At 43.8% G+C, this 22,381-nt stretch overlaps 1 protein-coding gene across 14 annotated transcripts in view; it reads right to left on the bottom strand.

The window, feature by feature from the left end:
- R3hdm2 (R3H domain containing 2) overlaps window positions 1–10,146 on the bottom strand; it is a 122,898-nt gene extending 112,752 nt beyond the window's left edge. For all 14 annotated transcript variants that reach the window (XM_075954839.1, XM_075954831.1, XM_075954843.1 and 11 more), the window contains exon 1: window positions 10,013–10,146. The gene's annotated coding sequence lies outside the window, so the exon portion shown is untranslated. The remainder of the gene's footprint in view (window positions 1–10,012) is intronic.
- Window positions 10,147–22,381: the final 12,235 nt, after the last annotated feature.

Genomic DNA, 22,381 nt, shown 5'->3' with positions numbered 1-22,381 from the left:
CAAATTATTAATTTTAGGAGGGAAATAGCGTCTGTATGCACCAATGTGTGTGTGCTTATGTGTGTGTATTTGGTGCAGTTGTACATACACGTGCGTGCATATGTGTATGGAGGCCCAGAGGAAAACCTTGGGTGTGTAAGCATTGGCACTAGTTATTTTTAGACACAGTCTCTCACATATACACTTGCATACACATCCATATACTACACACACAGTAAGAAAACAAAAGAAAAATATCAACACTATAGTACTCTCCAAAACAAAACAGAGAAGGGGTATTCTATAAAACAATTCTAGCTAGTAAATGTAAAGGGAATGAGACAATCTGAAAATCAACATCTTAAAATCACCAATTTTAATGAAAGTTTCAAATAAGACTCATCAATGGATGCCAAGAACACTGCATAAAAGGAACTTGTTATTCCAGTACTTGGAGACAGTGGCAGGAGGCTGAGGGATTTGCAGTCATTCTCTATTACACAGTCAGTCTAAGGGCAGTATGGGCTACTATATAAAATAGTCTCAAAACAACAAAAGGTTACTGAAGAAAACAAAAATCAGGCTGGAGAGATGGTTCAGAGGTTAAGAGCACTGGCTGCTCTTCCAGAGGTCCTGAGTTCAATTCCCAGCAACTGTAGGGTGTCTCACAATCATCTGTAATGAGATCTGGTACCCTCTTCTGGCCTGCAGGCATACAGGCACACAGGACAGTATATACATAATAAATGAATAAAAACAAGAATCATAAATTGTAAAATAGCCAGCTTACATAGTGAAGTTCTATTAGGAGAGAAAAATATAAATGAATAAATAAGAGCTATCAATGTAACAGGCGAGGCTAACCTGTACCAACTGAGCTATATTGCTATCTCCTATTTATTTGTTCATATTCACCTGACCGAACTGAATTTCACCATGTAAGCGTGGACCACGTCTGGCTATTTCAGTAGCCCAGGCTGCTCCTTTGCACTACATAAAAGAACTGGTGGTAGCACATGCATATAATCCCAGCATTTCAGAAGCAAAGGCAGGAGGATCTAGAATTCAAGGTCAAAACTCAGCTACACATCAAGTTCCACGCCAGTCTGAGAAGTGTCAGGGAAAAAATAAAGTAGGACAGGTGTGGGGTCATGCACCTTTAATTCTAGCACTTGGGAGGCAGAGGCAGGGAATCTCTGAGTCTAAATGCCAGCCTGGTCTAAATTCAGAGTTCCTGATATCAGATATTTAAATTACAATTCATAACAGTAGCGAAATTATAGTTATAAAGTATCAATGAAAATAAGTTTTCTTTTGTTTTTAGAGACAGGGTTTCTCATTACAGCCCTGGCTGTCCTGGAATTAACTCTGTAGACCAGCTAGCCTTGAACTCATAGAGATTGACCTACCTCTGGGATGGAAGGCGTGTGCCATCATCATCCAGCTAATAAAAATAATTTTATGGTTGGGGTCATCACAACAGGAGGAATAGCATTAGGAAGGTTGAGAACCACGGCTCTAGCCCTTAATCTGCCTTTCTTCCCACATATGAACAATCTACTAATTCTAGCACCATCTTCTGGCTCCTTCTGGGATCCCCTTTCCCATTCCCATCACTTCTGTACAGACTGGAAGGAGGAAGACCACAATAGGAATGCCAACCAAAAGTCATCACAGCTGTACAGATGAGAGCTGGTCATCTCCTGAGCTAAATTTAGAAGTGGAAACGATAATGGAGATATTATAGATATGTGTCCACATAAAACTTTCATGATTGTTAGATATTAAAGAATATAAAAGACTCACATTTTTAATATCCAAGTTTTTGGCTTATAAAGCTAGGTGGTACTACTCACAGGAAGAACTACTCAAGAGTAAGAACGAATTTCCATGAGAGGATTATTTATATATATTTGGGCATGGAGGTTTAAGATAGGGTTTCTCTGTGTCACCTGACTGTACTGGAACTCACTTTGTAGACCAGGCTGACCTTGAACTCAAGAGATCCACTTGCCTCCACCTCCCAAGCACTGGGATTAAAGGCGTGCACCACACTGCCACCATCATGCGGCAAAAAAAATTATTACTATATTTTTAATGCTTGTTTTATTTGGCATTACTCAGAAATCAAATTCAATACCTCCTGAGTGCCCTATTCAAATGAGCTACACTCCTAGTTTCTTCAAATTATTTTTGCTTTGGTCATGGTGAACTTGAGGTGCTATGTGAGAGTCAAATAGAGAGATGTTTAGAATACCAGAGAATAAATGAGCCTAGAGCTGAGGGAAGTGGTCAGAAATGAGGGTAAAAACACAAAGTATCGTCTTATAATAATAGATGCAAGGTAAAGCCATCAGAGTGGTTTAATTGTCAGACTGCATGGTGCTGCTTCTAAAATGTTATCTAAGACAATTAACCAGAGACAACAGAAGCACCTGCAGTTTTGCCAAAATACAAATTACAGGCTATACCCTGATATAGATATGAATAATTTGCATTGGTATGGATTTTAAGGTCAATTTTGTTATATGTATATATATTTCTAATATTGATTAAGATATTGTGATTGTGTAGTTCATTTTTTTTTAAAATATTTATTTATTTATTTATTATGTATACAATATTCTGTCTGTGCATATGCCTGCAGGCCAGGAGAGGGCACCAGACCTCATTACAGATGGTTGTGAGCCACCATGTGGTTGCTGGGAATTGAACTCAGGACCTTTGGAAGAGCAAGCAATGCTCTTAACCTCTGAGCCATCTCTCCAGCCCTGTGTAGTTCATTTTTAAAATGTAATATATAATTAGGAAATATAGGTTGTTAATGGATAATCATCGATAATAATCAAGCTTGTAGTCATGTTAGATTTTCTAGATATATAGAGATATATTTCAGTTAGATAGATATTCTTCATATATTTCAAAGACTGCAGAATATGGCATTTAATGTTTTAATAATTTAGGGCTTTTCATGACAATGAGACACGTCTGCTCCTGGCAGCACCAATCTATTTCAAGAGGAAGATGGGCATCGAAGAGGCTCCTTATGGAGTTGGTTGGCCATATGGGCAAGAAACTGCTCTTGCCTAGACTGTTGCATAAACTGGACACAAAGAACCCACAGAGAGAGGACTGCTAAACTTGCCTAAAGGTGAAATGATCTTTCGGGGTTCCTGATTCATAAAAGAGTCTGCAAGACATTCTGCAGGACACAGCAGATAGTGACTGAACTGCCTTTGAAATTTCCTGCTTCATGGAAATGTCTCTGGATACTATGGGCTTATAGTCTGAAGATGGATGCCCCAACGATACAGAGGAACTTTGGGTGACTGTCCAGGCAGTGAGATGTCTCTGTCATTTCTAGAGTTTGGAAGTTGCTTACTTCTTGTTTACTTAGGTAATATTATATCCTTCTGGCGTCTTTGATGGAGTTGAAGAATAGTTTTCCATTGTTATGATAAAGATAAAACAGATATAAATATTTTAACTGTAATTCTTGCTTGATAACTGTTTTGTTACATGTAATTTTACTATGTTAAAATGAAAGCCTTTCTTTTTTGTTTAAACAGAAAAGGGGGAAATGATGTAGGTGGGTCTTCTATCTATTTGTTGCTTTCATTGGTTAATTAATAAATAAAACTGCTTGGCCTGATAGGTCAGAACATAGGTAGGTGGGGAAGACAGAACAGAATGCTGGGAGGAAGAAGGCAGTGAGGCAGACACCATGGAGCCAGCTGCTAGGTCAGACATGCTGAATCTTTCCCAGAAAGCCACCACCTTGTGGTACTACACAGATTATTAGAAATGGGTTAATCAAGATGTGAGAATTAGCCAATAAGAGGCTAGAACTAACGGACAAGGCAGTGTTTAAAAGAATACAGTTTCCGCGTTATTATTTCCGGGGCTAAGCTAGCCGTGTGGGAGCCAGGCAGGACGAAAAGCAGGCCTGCTGTTCCCTCTACAATACCCCTAGGTCCAATACAAATCTACAGAATAAGATTCAAATTGCATGCATGCATACATACATACATACACACAGATATAAATATGTACTATGGAATGATTTTGGACATTAGGATTATAGCAGTTCATAAAATATGTAACATTTCTGTTCTCATAAGCATTAAGGTATAAGTCAGAAAACAGACAAGAAGTCAAACAAGGCAACTTGAAAAGGTGTTATTCGGGAGATGAGGCAGGTATATTCCTCTAAGTCTGAAGCCAGCGGCTACATGGTGAGTTTCAGGCCAGCCTAGGATTGTACCAGTATTGAATTTGTAATGAACTCCCCCTAATTGCTTCTTTCCTAGTTGTTAAGCCCATGAAAGCTTCCCTAAATCTGAACCACTTTTCCAGGGCACTCTACTTGAGGCAACAATGATGTTTATATGCTAAAACCCTGCATAAATTATTACAAATGTCACATGAAACAATGTCAACAAAAATATGAACTGCATACTTCAAGGACTTAGACCAATTCATTTAATTTCAAAATAGGGTCTCACTGTGTAGTCCTGGCTAGCCAGAAACTCACTTTGTAGACCAGGCTGACCTTGAATTCAGAGAAATCTGTTTGCTTCTGCCTCCCATGGCTGGTATTTCTCAAACTCAAAGCAAAGGCTAAATTAAGAAAATCTTCAGCAATGGTGGCACACGCCTTTAATCCCAGCACTCAGGCAGGAGCAGGTGGATCTCTGTGAGTTCAAGGCCAACCTGATCTACAAGAGTGAGTTCCAGGACAGGCTCCAAAGCTACAGAGAAACCCTGTCTCGAAAAACCAAAAAGAAAGAAAGAAAATTTCATACTTGCTCATAAAGAAAAAATAAAATAAAATCACATAGGAGTTACAGGAGTTAGATGACTCAGCTCTTCCAGAGGACCCAGGTTCAATTCCCAACATCCACATGGCAGCTCACAACTGTCTGTAACTCCAAGATCTGACACCTTCACACAGGCAAACATTCAGGCAAAACACCAATACACATTAAATAAAAAGTAATTTCTAAAATGTGCTTAATTATAAAAATAAGTCGCATCTAATAAAAGGACTGAAGAGAGTACCTGGAATGGCAAGGTAGAATGCTACACTGCTAAAGCAGCAACCAGACAGGCCATCGAGTGGAGTGTTTTCTACGGAGGGTGAGAAGGATATAGCTCAAGGGAAATACTCAGGCCACTGGCTATGAAGGTCTAAAATTAGATTCACCAACTGGACTCATGTACACATCTTGAAGCCGTGAATCTGGCTACAATTCCTGCTTGAGGTGGTGACACATTCCACGGAAGGACAAAGTCCCTTGGACTCACTCTCCTTTCTCTGTGATTTTCTGAGACAGGGACTCAACACTGTAGTCCAGGGCAGCTTCAGACTTACTCATCCTCCTGCTCTTCCTTCTGAGTACTAGAAGGGCAGCTGCCCTCATGGCTGCCTTCTTAACTCATCTCTGAAAAGCAGCACAGAAAAGCTCACTAACCAAAGGGTAAGGGCCTTGCTAACAGGCCTGATGACACTTGAGTTCCCAGCACCCATATTTGGTAGCTCACAACCACAAGCAATTCCAGCTCCAGGGTATAGGATGCCCTCTCCTGGACTCCACAGGGCATAAAATGGTACATAAATATAAGCACGCATATACATAATTTTGAAATAAAATAAACCTTTGACTGTGAGTGGTGGTGCATGGCTTTAATTTCAGCATTCAGGAGGCAAAGGCAGGCAGGCAGATCTCTGTGAGTTCCAGGCCAGCCTAGACTACAAAGTATCAAGTTAGCCAGAGCTACATAGTAGAGAACTGTATCAAGAAAATAAAATCTTGCCCGGTGGTGATGGCAAATGCCTTTAATCCCAGCACTCAGGAGGCAGAGGCAGGCGGATCTCTGTAAATTCGAGGCCGGCCTGGTCTACAAAAGCTAGTGCCAGGACAGGCTCCAAAGCTACAGAGAAACGCTGTCTCGAAAAACTAAAAATAATAATAATAATAATAATGATAATAATAATAAATAAATAAAATCTTAAAAGAAAAATCTGATCTCTGTTAGTTCATGGCCACCCTGGGCTACACAAAATTGAATCTTTCAACCAGGCAGTGGTGGCAGAGGCCTTTAATCCCATTACTAGGGAGGCAGAGACAAGTGGATCTCTGGGAGTTCGAGGCCAGCCTGGTCCATAGAGAAACCGTCTTGAAAAACAAAAAGAAAAAGCAAAAGAGAGAGAGACTGATCAGTCTCTGGAACCCATGTTAAGGTGGGGAGAACCCGCTACACAGAAAGCTGTTCTCTAATGTCCACACACACCTTGGCAAATGCGCCCAGGTTCATATTTATCCTCTCTTTGTATGCACACACACACACATTTAAAAGTATTCTTTAACTCCTCCTTTTCCTGAAAATGTATGCATTCATGAAGCAAGCTGGCACAGTAAGGAGCACGCTCATTCAGAAACTCCCTGCACACAAGCATTGTGAGCACCTATTTAGCTATGACAGAGAAATGTTTAAGTGTCTCTGGGGCTGGAGAAAAACTTACTAGAAGTTTGGAAGACACTGTTACCCATTTGTTTAGGTTATTAAAAATTATTTATAAAACAAAATGAGTAATAGGCCAGGGTGGTGGTTGGCACCTATTATCCTAGCACCAAGGGAGCTGGAGAAGGAGGACCTTTGTGAGATGCTCTTCCCAGGTTGGCCTGGGCTGTTGCTGTGCAGTGAGACCTTCTCAAAACAACAAAAACAAAACAGGGTGGGGCCCGAAGAGATGCCTAGGTGGTTAAGAGCAAGCACTGACCTTACAAAGACCTGAGTTCCCCCAGCACCCACAGTAGGGAGCTCACAACTACCGATAGTCCCAATTTCAGGGAGATCTGACGCCTCTGGGCTCCACTCAGGTGTACATACCCAGACAGGCACATCTCGGGTAGCCCACTAAGTAAAGAGAACTCTGAACTCCTGATTGTCTAGACATATGCCAGTAGATCTTTTACCTGGCACACTTCTGTTACTTGTACATTAACATTAGAACCAGATCTAGTCAAATGCTTACTCCATCTCCATTCTTTCTCCTCAAACAAGTTGCTCTCTCATGGACATCCCAGCTTTCAATGTCCTGGCAAACATTTGTTTTTTTGGGTTTTTTTTTTTTTTGCTTGTTTTTTGTTTTATGAGACAGGGTTTGGTTCTGGCTGTCCTGGAACTCTCTGTAGACCGGGCTGGCCTTGAACTCACAGAGCTCTGCCTGCCTCTGCCTCCCGAGTGCTGGGATTAAAGAAGTGTGCTACCACCACCTGGCTAACCCCTGGCACATATTTAAACCAAAACCTTTGCCATCACGTTCCTACAAAGTGCTTTTAAAACTCCACCTCACTTGGATACCCCAGAGACAATCTCACCCAGGCCACTCTTGCCAGCTCAGAGAAGGTGACCAAGAAGCAAAAGCAATAATGAAGCAGCCTGGAAGTGGTGGCGCACGCCTTTGATCCCAGCCCAGAACTTCAGAGGCAGAGACAAGCCACACAAAAAATCTCACAACCCCTTCTGTTCTATGCTAAACAGAAAATATCCCAAGAGGTGACAGGAGAAAAATATTACCGTCCAATGGATACCTTACAAAATTCCAGAAATTTACCATAAAGAAAGAGCTCAAGAATACAGCCAGGTCCTTGCCCCAGCTGTTTGGGAGGCTGACACTGGGTGATCAATGGAGCCTAGGAGTTCCAGGGCAAATTGGGCACTATGAAGCCCCCTTACCTAGTCAGTCAATAAACAGTCTGTCAAGCACTGACTACACATCCAATTGCAAAAGTGAGGAGGACAGAGCAATTCATAGAAGAAAAAAGACAATCTTTCCTCCCAGCAGTTTTTTAATAGGAAAGACTAAAACTTACAGAAAGTAACCAGGCAACAAGCAAGAGTCACACAAATCCTTTGCAATTCAGATAGCTAAGGAAATGTCCCCGTTAGGGTCCCTTGAGGACAGGCAATGCAGTTTCATAAGGGAAAGATGAGCCAAGAACACAAAACAAGTGCGGAGTGTCCGGGTACAAGTGTGCCAGAGTGATCTACCAATAACCAGGAGATAAGTGTGTAAGCTACGGGAGATTGCGGCTGAAGATCTACTGTCAGAGGCAGAGAGAAAGGTTTTAACAGTGCCCTGTTAAAGTGGTTTGCATGGTGCACACATGTAATCCCAGTGCTCACGAGTCTGAGACCACCTTGGGCTAGAGTGAGACTGTGTCTCAAAACTAGTAGACAAAGCCTACAGGAAGCAGGTTTTACTCTGAAACAGGAAGCCATCCCTCTTCAGATGCCTTTCCATTTAAAAAAAAAATTAGACAGGGTACTCAACTGTATTATGTAGTGGAGGACGATCCTAAACTTCTAATCCTCCTGCCTCCACCTCCAGAGTGCAGGTACCACAGGAAAGCACACCATATCCTCCTGATTTTACACAATGCTGGGGAGTGATGCCCAGGGCCTTGTGCATGCTAGGCAAGCACTCCACCAAAGCAGCCAAAATCTGAGCCCACGGCACATTGTTTTTATCACATTTACTTATTTTTAATGTTGCTGATTTGTTATTTGAGACAGAACCAAGGCTAGGTTTGAACTCAATCCTATACTCCTGGTTGGCCTCAAACTCAGGATTCCTGTTGCTAGGATTACAGGTCTATCCCACTTCTACCAGCTTTAATTGGGCAAAGTTTTGCCTTATTTTTGATTTGGTCTGCTTATTCACACAGGGTTTCATGTATTCCAGGCTGACCTAAACTCTTTCTGTAGACTAGGCTAATTCTGAACTCTTGATCTTCCAGTCTTCAGTTTCCAAATGGATGATTACGGGTCTGTGTCATCACAGCTGGCTTTATCTAAGCAATTTAAAATTTTAAGCTGTGAAGCTCTGTAGATCATCTAGTGCACACAAAACAACTCGAATCGCAACTGCATGTGCAGTCCTGGCTGTTCTAGAACTGGCTTTGTAGATAGAGCAGGCTGGCCTTGAACTCAAGCATCCTCCTGCCTCTGCCCTACTGGAATTTCAACTCCTAAAGTAACTTCTGCAGACATTTCTGTAGACATCAGCCCTTCTACTAAGGTTCTCTGTTCTAGAAATCACAGTGGAAAACAGCTACTGGTGAGGAGAAATACATCTAGCAAGAGAAGCGAAATAGCATAACTCAGGCCTTTCCACATGGACTTCAACCTTTATCCAGATGCCCCAGTCCTGTGGGATGGGGCTTTACTGAATGAAGTAAGGAAAAACGCATTTGGAAAAGGCGCCACATATGACTGACATGTCAATTTAACTATCTAAAAATACAATAAAATGCTAGGAATGTGTGCTGTTAAGTGGTACATGTCACATCCCCTAACCTTCAGGCTGCCTACAAACCTCAGCTAGGTCTGTGACTCAAGTGCTTTGGGGCAGGGGACGTACAAGGCCTCTCCTTCAACTAGGATCTTAATTTTAAATTTTCCCACTTTTCTCTCCCCGGTTTTAGTGCAGTTCTTTTTTTTTGGGGGGGGGGGACTGAGATTCAGTAAGTCATAATTATGCAAAACAATTCACTTCGCGTAAATCGGCTACTCGGCTCATGGTGACAAACGTCGAAAACTGCTTAGCCCTACGAGAAAGCATGAGTTGGGAGCTCAGCACAGGCCCAACTTCTTCAAGCTGCAGGACTTCTTCCAGCCATGTGCCAACTCCAAGCTGCGTCCAGTGACAAACTCCAACACCTCTAGGTCCCCTTCTGCGGGAGGCTCCGAGGCGAGCGAGCACCCCCCCAGAAACACTCGTTGCCCTCCGGCGCTGCCAAGGGCGCCGCGCTCCCCGGCCCTCGGCCCAGGCCACAGGTGGCGCCGCCCCCTCCCCGGAGCCCCGTGGCCCCCGCTCCGCGCGCGCTCGCACGCTCGCCGGCTTGCGCGGGCCGACCCTTCCCGGAGGCTGCGGCCCGGCCCCGCCACCCCCGGCCCGCCCGCCCGCCGCCCGCCACGCCCCCTGCCCGCGCGCCGCCCGCCCCCCGGCCGGAGGTGGCCTCACCTCACGGGGGCCAGAGCGGGGAGGGCGCCCGGTCTCCGCCCGCCGCCCGGGCCCACGGCCGCTCGGCTGCGGCTCGGCCCCGACGGCCGGCGGCGGCGGCGCGCTTCTGGGGGCGGGCTCTTCTCGGAGGGGGGGGTCTCCCCGGGGCCCGGGCGGGGAGGCAGGGGAGCGGGGCGGGGGAGGGGAAAGGGGCTCGGGAAGGAGGGGGGAGAGGGGAAGAGAAGGGGGCCCAAACCCGGAGAGGGAGAAAAGGGGGGAGGGGGAGAAGCAGAAGGGGAAGAAAGGCCCGGAGTCCGCCCCCCGCTGCGGCCTGCGCGCTACGTCACCACGTCCGGCGTGGTCGTCAGCGCGTCCTGCGCTGCTCGCGTCCCTGCTTCCTGTGTGCGCCTCTCCGGGCTGGCGCGCGCTCCCGCCGCGGGTGCCCGCTGCATGGCGCGCGCCGTGCCCTCAGGTCCTGAGGTCGCCCGCTGGGATCTTCGTGTGCGGTGCACGTGCACGGACTTGTAATTAGGCCAGTAATTTGGGAGGTCTTGCTGCGTAGCCCTAGGCTGGCCTCACTCACTGCGTAGCCTAGGTTGGCCCTCACCTTGTTGCCTTAGGCTGTCCTCACCACGAAGCCCAGACTGGTCTCACTTTGTAGCCTTAGGCTGTCCTCACCACGAAGCCCAGACTGGGCTCCACAGTCCTATTCCCTGGTATTTCTCACGCGAACCACCGCTATCCAAGACTACAACTCCTGCACCCAAAATAAAGCTCCTATTTGTTTGGGTTTGTTGTGGGTTTTTTAGGTGGTCTCTAGGTAGTCTTGACTGTCTTGGCACTCACCGTGTCCGTGCTTTTTAAGAACAGCCATCTTAAAAGTTTAGCCTCCCCAAAAGCGAGTGGTTGTGCTCACACATCTTTAAGACCAACACTGGGAGGCAGACGCAGGCAGATCTCTGTGTGTTCAAGGCCAGCCTGCTCTACAAAGCGAGCTCCAAGACGAGAAAGCCTGTCTCGAAACTAAACAAACAACAAATCAATGAAAAAAATCTACCTCCTTGTTTTGTCTATTCTAGGTAGAATCAGTCTACTCCTGACTATGTGTTGGTTTACTGACCCTCAAGCAAGCAGTGTAGGGGCTGGAGGTTCTGCTCAGCAGTTAAGAGTACTTGTGGCTCATGAGGAGAAGGTGAGAATGCGTCTGTCTGCACCAAACCTCTGGACTGCACTGTGTTCCTCTCTCCTTCGCCTTATATCTCCACCTCTCTAGTGCTGGGATTAGAAGATGGGATCCCCTTTGTGAGAGTTCTACACTCAATCTCAAGTAGCCCACAGTGGCCTTGAACTCACAGAGATTTACCACCACTCCCTGGCCTCTAGTGTCTTAGCTCTACGCTCTGATTTTCACGCAAGCTTATTTGTTTTTGTTTTTTTTTAAGATTTATTCATCATATACACAATGTTCCTCCTGGTTGTACACCTCCATGCCAGAAGAGGACACCAGATCTCCTTACAGATGGTTGCGAGCTGCCATGTGGTTGCTGGGAATTGAACGCAGGGCCTTAGTCAAAGCAGCCAGTGCTCTTAACCTCTGAGCCATCTCTCCAGCCCCAAGCTTTATTTGTTAAAACACAAACAAAAGATCACTACACAGAGAAAGATTCAGGACAGTTAGAGCTATACAAAGAAACCTTGGGTGGGGGAGGGGCAGACAACAGATTGAAGTCAGCCTGGTTGATAGCAAATTCCAGGAGAGCCGGAGCTACAAAGGCCCTGTCTCAAGAATGAACAAAAGGCCGGGCTGTGGTGGTGCAAGCCTTTAATCCCAGCACTAAGAAGGCAGAGGCAGGTCGATCTCTTTGAGTTCAAGGCCTCCAGGACAGGCTTCAGAGATACACAGAGAAACCCAGTCTTGAAAAACCAAAAAAAAAAAAAAAAAAAAAGGAAGGAATGGATGGGTGGAGGAAGGAAGGGAGGAAGGAAGGAAAGAGATATAACTGGAAAGCTAGGCTTAGTAGCTTAATTATTAAGAAGGCTGTGGACACACTATACACGTTATACAATACTATAGACACATAATATTGCTAAAACCCAGAAGCTCAATGGTCACCTGGTCAACATAACAATACCTGAATATTTAAAATAGCAGGAAGTAAAAATAAAAGCCAGGTGTAGCAGTGCAAGCCTAAAATCGCAGCACCTCAGAGATGGAGGTCGTGGGATCCAGATCACGGTCATTCTCAATTACAAAGTGAGTTTGAGGTCAGGAGATAATAACTAATGTCTGGATAATCGCAGAATGTAATCTGTAACATTCTATGCCCATGATTTATCTATTCCTCCGGACAATAGGCAAGGGCGTAGTATCTATTTTGTAGATGGAGACATTTAAGGCACAATAACCCAACCCAAGTACCAGATATCAAACTGAAGAAAAAGAAGCTGAAGATGGGGGCAGGGTAGGGGGAAAAGGAAGAGGAAGCACTCTTGAGTTAGACAATGGCTCACACCTTTAATCCCAGCACTCGTGAGGTAGAAGCAGGAAGATTTAGAGTCCAAGGCCAGCCCTGGCTACACAGTAAAACCCTGCTTCAAAACCCAAGGGCTGGGGACGTAGCACACCAAGAAAGTGCTTGCCTAGCATAAACATTAAAGTAAAGATGTGAGATCAGAACCTGCAGGCTGGTTGGCAGGACTGTTAGTGGATACAGGTTTTCTCTTCCGGGTAATAAACATGTCTCTGGCAGGAGGCAGCTCAGCTGTAGAGCCTTTGCCTAGCATGCACGAAAAGAAAATGGTAAGTAGTGACAAAGGTTGTGCAATGGTCATGACCAAAAAAAAAAAATTAAAAAACCCACTAACTTTATATTAGAGTCGTTTTTGTGGTGTATCTTCACAAAACTTTTGTTTTTATTTGTTTGGGAGTTTCGGTGGGAGGGATGGTTGAGGCAGGGTCTCACCATATGGATGGGGGGGAGCCAGCAGCTCACTTCCTTCTGTCTGAACCTTCTGAACTGGAGCATGCCAGTATGCTGACATCTGGATAAAAGTGCTACATCTGGTTTTGAGCTAGCCGGGCGGTGGTGGCGCACGCCTTTAATCCCAGCACTCGGGAGGCAGAGGCAGGCGGATCTCTGTGAGTTCGAGGTCAGCCTGGTCTATGAGAGCTAGTTCCAGGACAGGAACCAAAAGCTATGGAGAAAGCCAGTCTTGAAAATTAAAAAAAAAAAGTGTTTTGAGCTTCAAATTTTTTTTTTTTTTTGGAGAGAGTGTTACTAGGAATTGGACCTGCACCTTAGGCAAGTGCTTTTACCACATAGTTCTAGCCAAAACTCTTTTAAACTTTTTCTTCTGGAGAGAGAAAATGGAGAGAGAGGGTCTCACTACTAGGTGTGGCTAGCCTTGAACTCCCTGGGCACACCAGGTTAGCTGTACCTCTACCTGCAACTGCCTCCTGAGTGCTGGGATTAAAGGCGCGCACACGCAGTCCATCTCATTTGTCTGTTTGTTTTCTGTGTAACAGCTGGAGCTGTACTGCTCTTGTCGACCAGGCTGACTTAGAAATTCACAGATATCCGCCTGCTTCTGGCTCCCGAGTGCTGAGATCAAAGGCGTGCACCCCCAGCTGCCCGACTCCCGCAGCCCACCTTGAAGCTGGTATTTTTATTTTTTGTGAATAAAGTTATAAGTTATGTGTGGTTGCTCGTGTGGTGCTTTCAGTGCTGATGGCCCCCATAGGGTCATGTATTTGAATGCTTGGTTTCCCATTGGTGGAACTAACTGAGAAGGATTAGGAGGTGTGGCTTTGTGGGAAGAGGTGTGTCACTATGGGTGGGCTCATACCACTCAAGCTAGCGCTCTCGCTCGCGCGTTCTCTCTCTCTCTCTGTCTCTCTGGCTCATGAGCTGGTGGATCAACATGTAAGCTCTCAGCTATGCTGTCTACCACGATGGTGATAGACTCTACCGCAGCTGGAGACTTTTCTCCGTCCCATGTGCTCCTATTAGACCAGTTTCTCTCCCATCCACTGGCCCCCACAGCCACTTATAAAATAATCATTCTGAGACTTAATATTATAATTGCTTAGCTGATGGGTCAGGCTTCTAACCAGCTAGCTATTCATATAAATTAATCCATTACTAATGATCTGTGTATTGCCGTGTGCCCTGTGGCTTACGGGTAAGGCTCTGGCATCTTATTCCTCTGGTGACTGCTGGTGTCTCCCTGACTTCTCCTTCTTTCTTCCTGTCTCTGTTTGGCTTTCCTGCCTAGCTATATTCTGCCCTGCCATAAGCCAAAGAAACTTCTTTATCAACCAATTGTAATAAAAATAGATTCACAGCATATAGAGGGGAATCCCATGACATCTCCCCTTTTCTGTCTAATAAAAAAGGAACTTTTTAACTTTAACATAGTAAAATTACATGTAATGAAATGATTATCAAGCAAGAATTACAGTTACAATATCTAGTCTATTTGTACTTGACAAAATTAAAGAAAATTCTCTAACATCTATTTTATCTTTGTGTATCTAAAGTTTCATATCTAATTTATTTTTTATCATAACTAAGGAAAACTATAATTCTAACTATCTAGTCTTCAACTCCATCAAAGCCCTAGAAGAATATACTATTACCGGAGTAACTGGGAAGTTCATTGCAAGCAACTTCCAAAACTCTAGAAATGACAGAGATATTTTGCTGTGGCAAATAATAATATTTTATTATTTATATATTATTATTTATCATTTATAATTATATAAATACTGTTATATAATATTTATAAAATAATAAGTAGCCATAATAATAAAATTCTTGGGGTACGTATTTAATATTATTTCACTATAATAAATATTCTGGGTACTTATTATTTTATTATTTGCTACAGCCAGATAGAACAATTAGTAACATAAAATGAATAATAAAAAGCCAGAGACAGAAATTGGGGTTCAACCTGAAACCAGAAAAGCAAAGCAGTCAAGCCATTAGAGAAGTCTTACCTCTACCAAGACTGGGCGACTAACCAGATTAAGCAGTCTAAGCAGACTAAACAGACCGAGCCTCTTTCTCTTCCCATTTTATATTCCCTCTAGTTCTGGGATTTGTTGTGGGAGGTCCTCCCACTCCTCCAGCCAATAGCCGCTGAGATACCAGATACCAGCCCATTGGGGCGTGGTATCTCAGCAGCTATTGGCTGGAGGAGTGGGAGGACCTCCCGCAACAGGGATTGAAGGTGTGACTCCCTAGTACTAGAATGAAAAGTGTGAGCCACCACCACCTGGATTTGTTTCAGCATTGATCTTGTGTAACCCAGAGTAGCCTTTACATCACAGAGATCCATCTGCCTCTGTCTCCCAAATCCTGGGATTAAAAGTGTGTGCCGCTACCTGACCTCTAGATCTTTAGGCAAGCTTTATTTATTAAAACATAAATAATAAAAAATAAACAAATAAAAATATCACTATATCTGGTTGTCTGGACAGTCACCCAAAGTTTTTCTGTAACACTGGAGCATCTATCTTCTGACTATAGGCCTAGAGTATCTGGCAGATTTCTCAGTGAAGCAGGAAATCTGAAGGACTGTCCTGCCTTGCTTTTGGCAAGTTCAGCAGTCATGTTCCTGTGGGTCCTGCATGTCCATTTACACAGCATATTGTCAAGCAGTCCAGGCAAGAGCAGTTTCTTGCTCAAATGGCTAACCTTGCCACATTGAAAACAAACTCCAAGCCAGGATATGGGGGCACACACCTTTAATACTAGCATTTGGGAGGCAGAGACAGTTGGATCTCTGAGTTCGAGGCCAGCCTGGTCTACAGAGTAAGTTTCAGGATAGGCTCCAAAGCTACAGAGAAACAGAGAAACTCTGTCTCAAAAAACAAAACAAAATAAAAAAGAAGAAAGAAAGAAAGAAAGAAAGAAAGAAAGAAAGAAAGAAAACTCCATAAGATGCTTCTTTAATGCCCATCATCCCCTTGAAGTAATTGGTGCTGCCAGGAGCAGATGTGTCTCATTGCTCATTGTCGAGAAAAGCCTAAATTCTTGTTCTTCTTCTTCTTCTTTTTTTTTTTTCATTTTTCAAGACAGGATTTCTCCGTAGCTTTTTTGGTTCCTGTCCTGGAACTAGCTCTTGTAGACCAGGCTGGCGTCGAACTCACAGAGATCCACCTGCCTCTGCCTCCCGAGTGCTCAGATTAAAGGCGTGAGCCACCACCGCCTGGCTTCTTCTTTTTTTATATAATTTATTTTTATTTTATTTGCATTGGGTTTTTTTTTTTTGCTACATGTATGTCTGTGTGAGGATGTCAGATCTTGGAGTTACAGACAGTTGTGAGCTGCCATGTGGGTGCTAGGACTTGAACCCAGGTCTTCTGGAAGAGCAGTCAGTGCTCTTAACCACTGAGCCATCTCTCCAACCCCACCTAAGTTCTTAAAATATTTTAAATACCATATTCTGTAGGTCTTTGAGGTGTTTGAAGATTACTTATCTATTTGAAATATATCTGCATATCTAGAAAACCTAACTAACATGACTGTAAGTTTGACTATTATAGATGACTATTAATTTGTATTTCTTAACTATACATTACATTTTTAATGAACCACTTAAACATAATACCTTAAACAAGAGTAGAAAAACACATATAATAGGCAAATCTTTGTGAGTTTGAGGCCAGTCTTGTCTACAAGAGCTAGTTCCAGGACAGACTCCAAAGCTACAAAGAGAAACCCTGTCTTAAAAAAACAAACAAACAAAAATTGACCTTAAATTTGTATCAATAAACCAAAATCCAGACCAGTGTCAAGTATTTTGAGAATAACAGTTGTTTCTTGGATTAGAGTAGATTGAATAGTCTAGCCGGGTCGTGGTGGCACACACCTTTAATCCCAGCACTCGGGAGGGAGGCAGAGGCAGGTGGATCTTTGTGAGTTCGAGGCCAGCCTAGTCTACAAAAGCTAGTTCCAGGACATCTAGGGCTGTTACACAGAGAAACCCTGTCTCGGGGGGAAAAAATCTACCTTTTACGTTTCTATATCATATCCCCCCTTTTTCTTTTTCTTTTTTTTTTTTTTTAGGCTTTTCGAGACAGAGTTCTTCTGTGTAACAGCCCCAGCTGTCCTGAAACTAGCTCTATAGATCAAACTACCCTCAAACTCACAGATATCCACCTACTTCTGCCTCCTGAGTGCTGGGATTAAAGGCCAGGCCACCACTGCCCAAACCCCTTTTTTCTTTAGAAAGAGATTGACTATGACCATTAACCATTTATAACCAACCCCTTTAAATGAAAACAAATGTTTATAACCAATATGGAATTTGGGCATAGTTTTCTGTACTACTGCCCGCTGATTAGGGGCGCTGGTAAATTTAGAATTATATTGAAATCGTGGCTGTAGTAATCTGTGAGGATGCATAGCCTCAGCCAGTAGCCTGGAAGCTGTTCTGGATGTTGGATCACCTGGGCCATCGCTCATATTGGAGACCTCTCAGGGGTTCTTACTTGATCAAACCTTATTAGCCTGGAAGGAATCTATAACTTCCCATTTTCTGTGGAAACAAAAGCAGAACCTCTTTTCCAAAGCAACATATCCTTAAACCCAAATTTTGAAGTCAAGATACCTGTATGTTGGTTTAGCTTATCAGCCCCCAGAATCAAACGTCTCTCTGTAGTTAGCTCATTAGCAGTCAAAAAAATTCAAAGAAAACACAATAGTTTACATAATCCAGATTCTATGTATTTTCCATGTTTATGTGGTTTATTATAATTTTTATTACTCTATTTTTTTTTTCGAGACAGGGTTTCTCTGTGGCTTTGGAGCCTGTCCTGGAACTAGCTCTGTAGACCAGGCTGGTCTCGAACTCACAGAGATCCACCTGCCTCTGCCTCCTGAGTGCTGGGGTTAAAGGCGTGTGCCACCCCCTCTCTCTCAAGCCTACATACATTTATTAAATACAGTGTGACCCATTTAGAGGGTTTTTTCCTGAATCTGTCTTTATTGTGTATCTATAATCATTTTCTGACCAGGAAAGGTTTTTTTTAATATTTATTTATTATGTATACAATATTCTGTCTGTGTGTATGCCTGCAGGCCAGAAGAGGGCCTCAGATCCCATTACAGATGGTTGTGAGCCACCATGTGGTTGCTGGGAATTGAACTCAGGACCTTTGGAAGAGGAGGCAATGCTCTTAACCTCTGAGCCATCTCTCCAGCCCTTAAAAAAAAATTATTAATTAAGAAAAATGTTGCCAATCATGGGAGTCTGTGAGTTCCAGGCCATCCTGATCTACACTGAGAGTTACACGAAGGCCAGGGCTACACAGTGAGACTCAGTCTCAAAAGTAAGTAAATAAATGAATAAATAAATAAATAGGAAACTAGTAAATCTACTACAGCCTAACACACACACACACACACACACACACACACACACACACACACACAAAAGCATGTTTGGGCCCTGTAGAAGAAAGCCATATTCACTCAAGGAGACTTGGGTGTACTTGCTAGAAAACAGCCTGGATCATGTTATGTACAAGCCTAATAAACATATTTTAGCTGGGCAGTGATGATCCCAGCACTCGGGAGGCAGAGACAGGTGAATCTCTGTGAGTTCAAGGCCAACCTGGTCTATAGACCTAGTTCCAAGACAGGCTCCAAAGCTACAGAGAAACTCTATCTCAAAAACAAAAAACAAAAACACAAACACAAACAAAAAACAACCCCCCCAAAGAAAACCATATTTTAAATGTCAGTGTTACAAATACAAACTGGAGGCTGGTCTAGGAAAGTAACTGTGATCAGCAGAGATGACTCACTGGCGACTACAGTTGGCAATTAGGAGTATGACACGTGGGAAAGAAGCAATCTGATTGGCAAATACTGGCAGACTTTCTTTCTTCACCGCATGTAAGATGAGAGGACTCTGGCCCACAAGCAATCTATGTGTCAGAAAGAATGCAAGTTTTAATTAAACATTAATGTTAGTCAGCCACTATTGTAAATGCTTCATGAAATTACTGACTAGGCTCACATAGACCAGGCTAGCCTCCAGCTCATCCTTGAACTTCTGATCCTTGTGCATCCAACTCTCAGATACTAGGATTACAAGCAGACACCACCATGTCCAGTGTGTGTGATGCTGGGTATCAAACCCAGGAATTCATGCATGCTGGACAAACACAGGACCAACCAAGCTACATGCCTACCCTCAGATACTTAAGTCAAATCTATGCCAAATAAGCCGGGCGGTGGTGGCGCACGCCTTTAATCCCAGCACTCAGGAGGCAGAGGCAGGCGGATCTCTGTGAGTTCGAGGCCAGCCTGGTCTAGAAGAGCTAGTTCCAGGACAGGAACCAAAAGGCTATGGAGAAACCCTGTCTCGAAAATCAAAAAAAAAAAAAAAAAAATCTATCCCAAATAAAAATACTGGTGAGATTTGTTTTCTCCATCAGCAGATAAACGGATAATGAAAATAATGATACATTTGTAAAATGAAACACTATTCACCTCTAAAAATAATGAAATCATAAAATCTACAGGGAATGTGTAAATTTAGACTGTATAATATTAAGCAAGGTCATACAATCTCTGAAAGAAAAAAAACTGTATTCGCTTTTATATGGGGTTTTCAGCTTATTATAAACACGCATGTATGTAAAGAAATGTAATGTGGCTACATTATAACATATAGAATGGAGAACAAGAAAGGGTAAAAATCAGGTGATGAGGGAGGCCTGAAAGCAAGGTAATGAACTCATGAGAACGATATAAAGCTAATTGAATTTTTGGAGGGGTTGGCACTGGATAAGTATGTAACTATGTACTTGAGAACGAAAGCACAAAATCCAGTGTGCCGCTTCACAGCTTCAGAACTCTGTAGAGAAGTTCACTGAATGCATGAAATCTCATCAACGCGGCTGCCTGAACAGTGATGACACCAATTGTCACTCACAGGGAAGTGCAAAAGCTCTCAGGGCCTCCACCCAGAAAAAGAGTGACAGACAAGTGGGGCATGCTGAGGTAGGGAAAGTCTCCTGCAAGGAAGAGTCCCCCCAACTGGCTCTCCCACACCAATGGTCTGACCCTGAACATATGCATACAGGTAACATTAACATTGTATGTACTGAGATGGTTGTATTTATGCACTTAGGTATATAAACGGTGGTATGGTGGCTCACATCTCTAACCCTAGCACTTAGGAGGCAGAAGCAGGTGGATCAAGGCCAGCCTGGTCTGCACAGTGAGTTCCAGGGCAGCCAGGGCTATACAGAGAGACCCTATCTTGAAAAAACAAAGGGGGAGGGGTATAGATTTTGCGTTTGATTAATTCTGATGTGTGATGATTTTATTTGTAAGTTGTTTATAGTAAAGTTTTAATAACTTTTTAAAGAATCATAAATGACCTTACTTTAGTTCATGTCAGTCTCAGCCACCAGAGAGGTTTTTTTTGTTTTTGTTTTTGTTTTTTTAAGGTAGTTCCTGTCCTGGAACTAGCTCTTGTAGACCAGGCTGGCCTCAAACTCACAGAGATCCGCCTGCCTCTACCTCCCGAGTGCTGGGATTAAAGGCTTGCGCCACCACCGCCCGGCCCATTCTTGGAGTTCTTTTTTTTTTTTTAAAGATTTATTTATTAAGCATACAATGTACTGCTGGCAAGGAAGGCACCAGGTCTCATTACAGATGGTTGTGAGCCACCATGTGGTTGCTGGGAATTGAACACGGGACCTCTGGAAGAGCAGCCAGTGCTCTTACCCTCTGAGCCATCTCTCCAGCCCCCCTTGGAGTTCTTACTGGTCAATCTCTTCACTTTTTAGGAAGAAACCAAATCCAAAGAGGTGAAGTAACTAGCTCAGATTCGGGCCTAGTCAAAGGAAGCGATCAGTGGGATATGTCAGCGATAGGCCTCTTTACCAGCAAGTGTAAAGTCCCAGGTTCAAGCCCCCAGCCCTTCCAGACTTTTTCTTGTAAAACCACCTAGTTTCAAAAGGCTACTCAGCTTCCTCCAACCTCCAGCCTCGTCGGGTAAATTCCCCTGGTGGAAACTGAAGTCCTTCTTCGGGGACTCACTACTTGGGACTCTCAGAGGACAAAGGTAAGAATTCTGAGAAATCTCAAAAGTTCTTTTCTGAGGTAGAACTCACTGCAAAAAGTGAGAAAATCCAGACCTCAGGTCCCTTCCCCATCGTCAGTCTTGCCCCTGAGGACACGGGAAGCTGGAGGGGCAACCAAGCTGTGCCCTATTCTAAGTTGCTGACCTGGTCGAGTTGTGTCAAACAGTGGCTTTCAGGCCACGTCTTGTCCTGGTGACACCATTTTACAAAGCAGCAGTTGGCTCCACTTTGAGTGCAAACGCAGATTCAGGATGATGCTGCACCTCATTTGTGCATGTAGACACCATCACCTGTCCTACCCAAACCAGGAGGCACAGACTCATGCAAATGCAGAGTCACGATGACCCTGCATCTCATTTGTGCATGTAGACACCATCACCTGTCCTACCCAAACCAGGAGGCACAGACTCATGCATTATTCCTACAAGTAAAACAGACACGCCTGCATCCTCATGGAAATGAAAAATTCAAGCACATGGGCATATTAAAACCATTAGAAGGGGGCTGGAAAGATGGCTCAGCAGTTAAAAGCACTGGCTGCTCTCTTGGAAGATCCAAGTTTGATTCCCAGCACCCACATGGTAGCTCACCCACATGGCTGTAACTCCAGTCCCAGAGGAATCTGACACCCTCTCTGGATTCCACAAGTACTGCACACATGTGGTCCACAGACAGACATGCAAACAAAACACCCAGAGACAAAAATAAAAAATAAAGCCGGGCGGTGGTGGCGCACGCCTTTAATCCCAGGCAGAGGCAGGCGGATCTCTGTGAGTTTGAGGCCAGCCTGGTCTACAAGAGCTAGTTCCAGGACAGCTAGGGTGTAACACAGAGAAACCCTGTCTAGAAAAGCCAATAAATAAATAAATAAATAAAAATAAAATAAAAAATAAATCAAGCCAGGCATGGTGACACATACTTTTACTCCCATCTACATAGTGAATTCCAGGACAGCCAGGGCTACATAGTGAGACCCTGTCTCCAAACAAACGAAACAAAACCATTGGAGGGCCAGCAAGATGGTTCAGCACGTAAAGATACTTGTTTCCAAGACTGATGGCCAGTGTTGGATCCCTGGTACCCACATGGTAGACAGAAAGAAACAACTTCTGTAAGTTGTTCACAGATCTTTACACAATTCCCGGGGCCCTGTGTGCACAGGACACACACACAGGCACACACTAGACAAATTGTTCTAAAAAAGTTTTAAGTAGAAAGATCAGGCCCATAAATTGACTGAACGTACCAGACTGAGGAAGAAGGGTGCAGTCTCCACA

The sequence above is a fragment of the Microtus pennsylvanicus genome, chromosome 20, assembly GCF_037038515.1.
Source record: "Microtus pennsylvanicus isolate mMicPen1 chromosome 20, mMicPen1.hap1, whole genome shotgun sequence".
Lineage (NCBI taxonomy): Eukaryota > Metazoa > Chordata > Mammalia > Rodentia > Cricetidae > Microtus > Microtus pennsylvanicus.
This window is presented reverse-complemented; position numbering and strand designations above follow the sequence as displayed.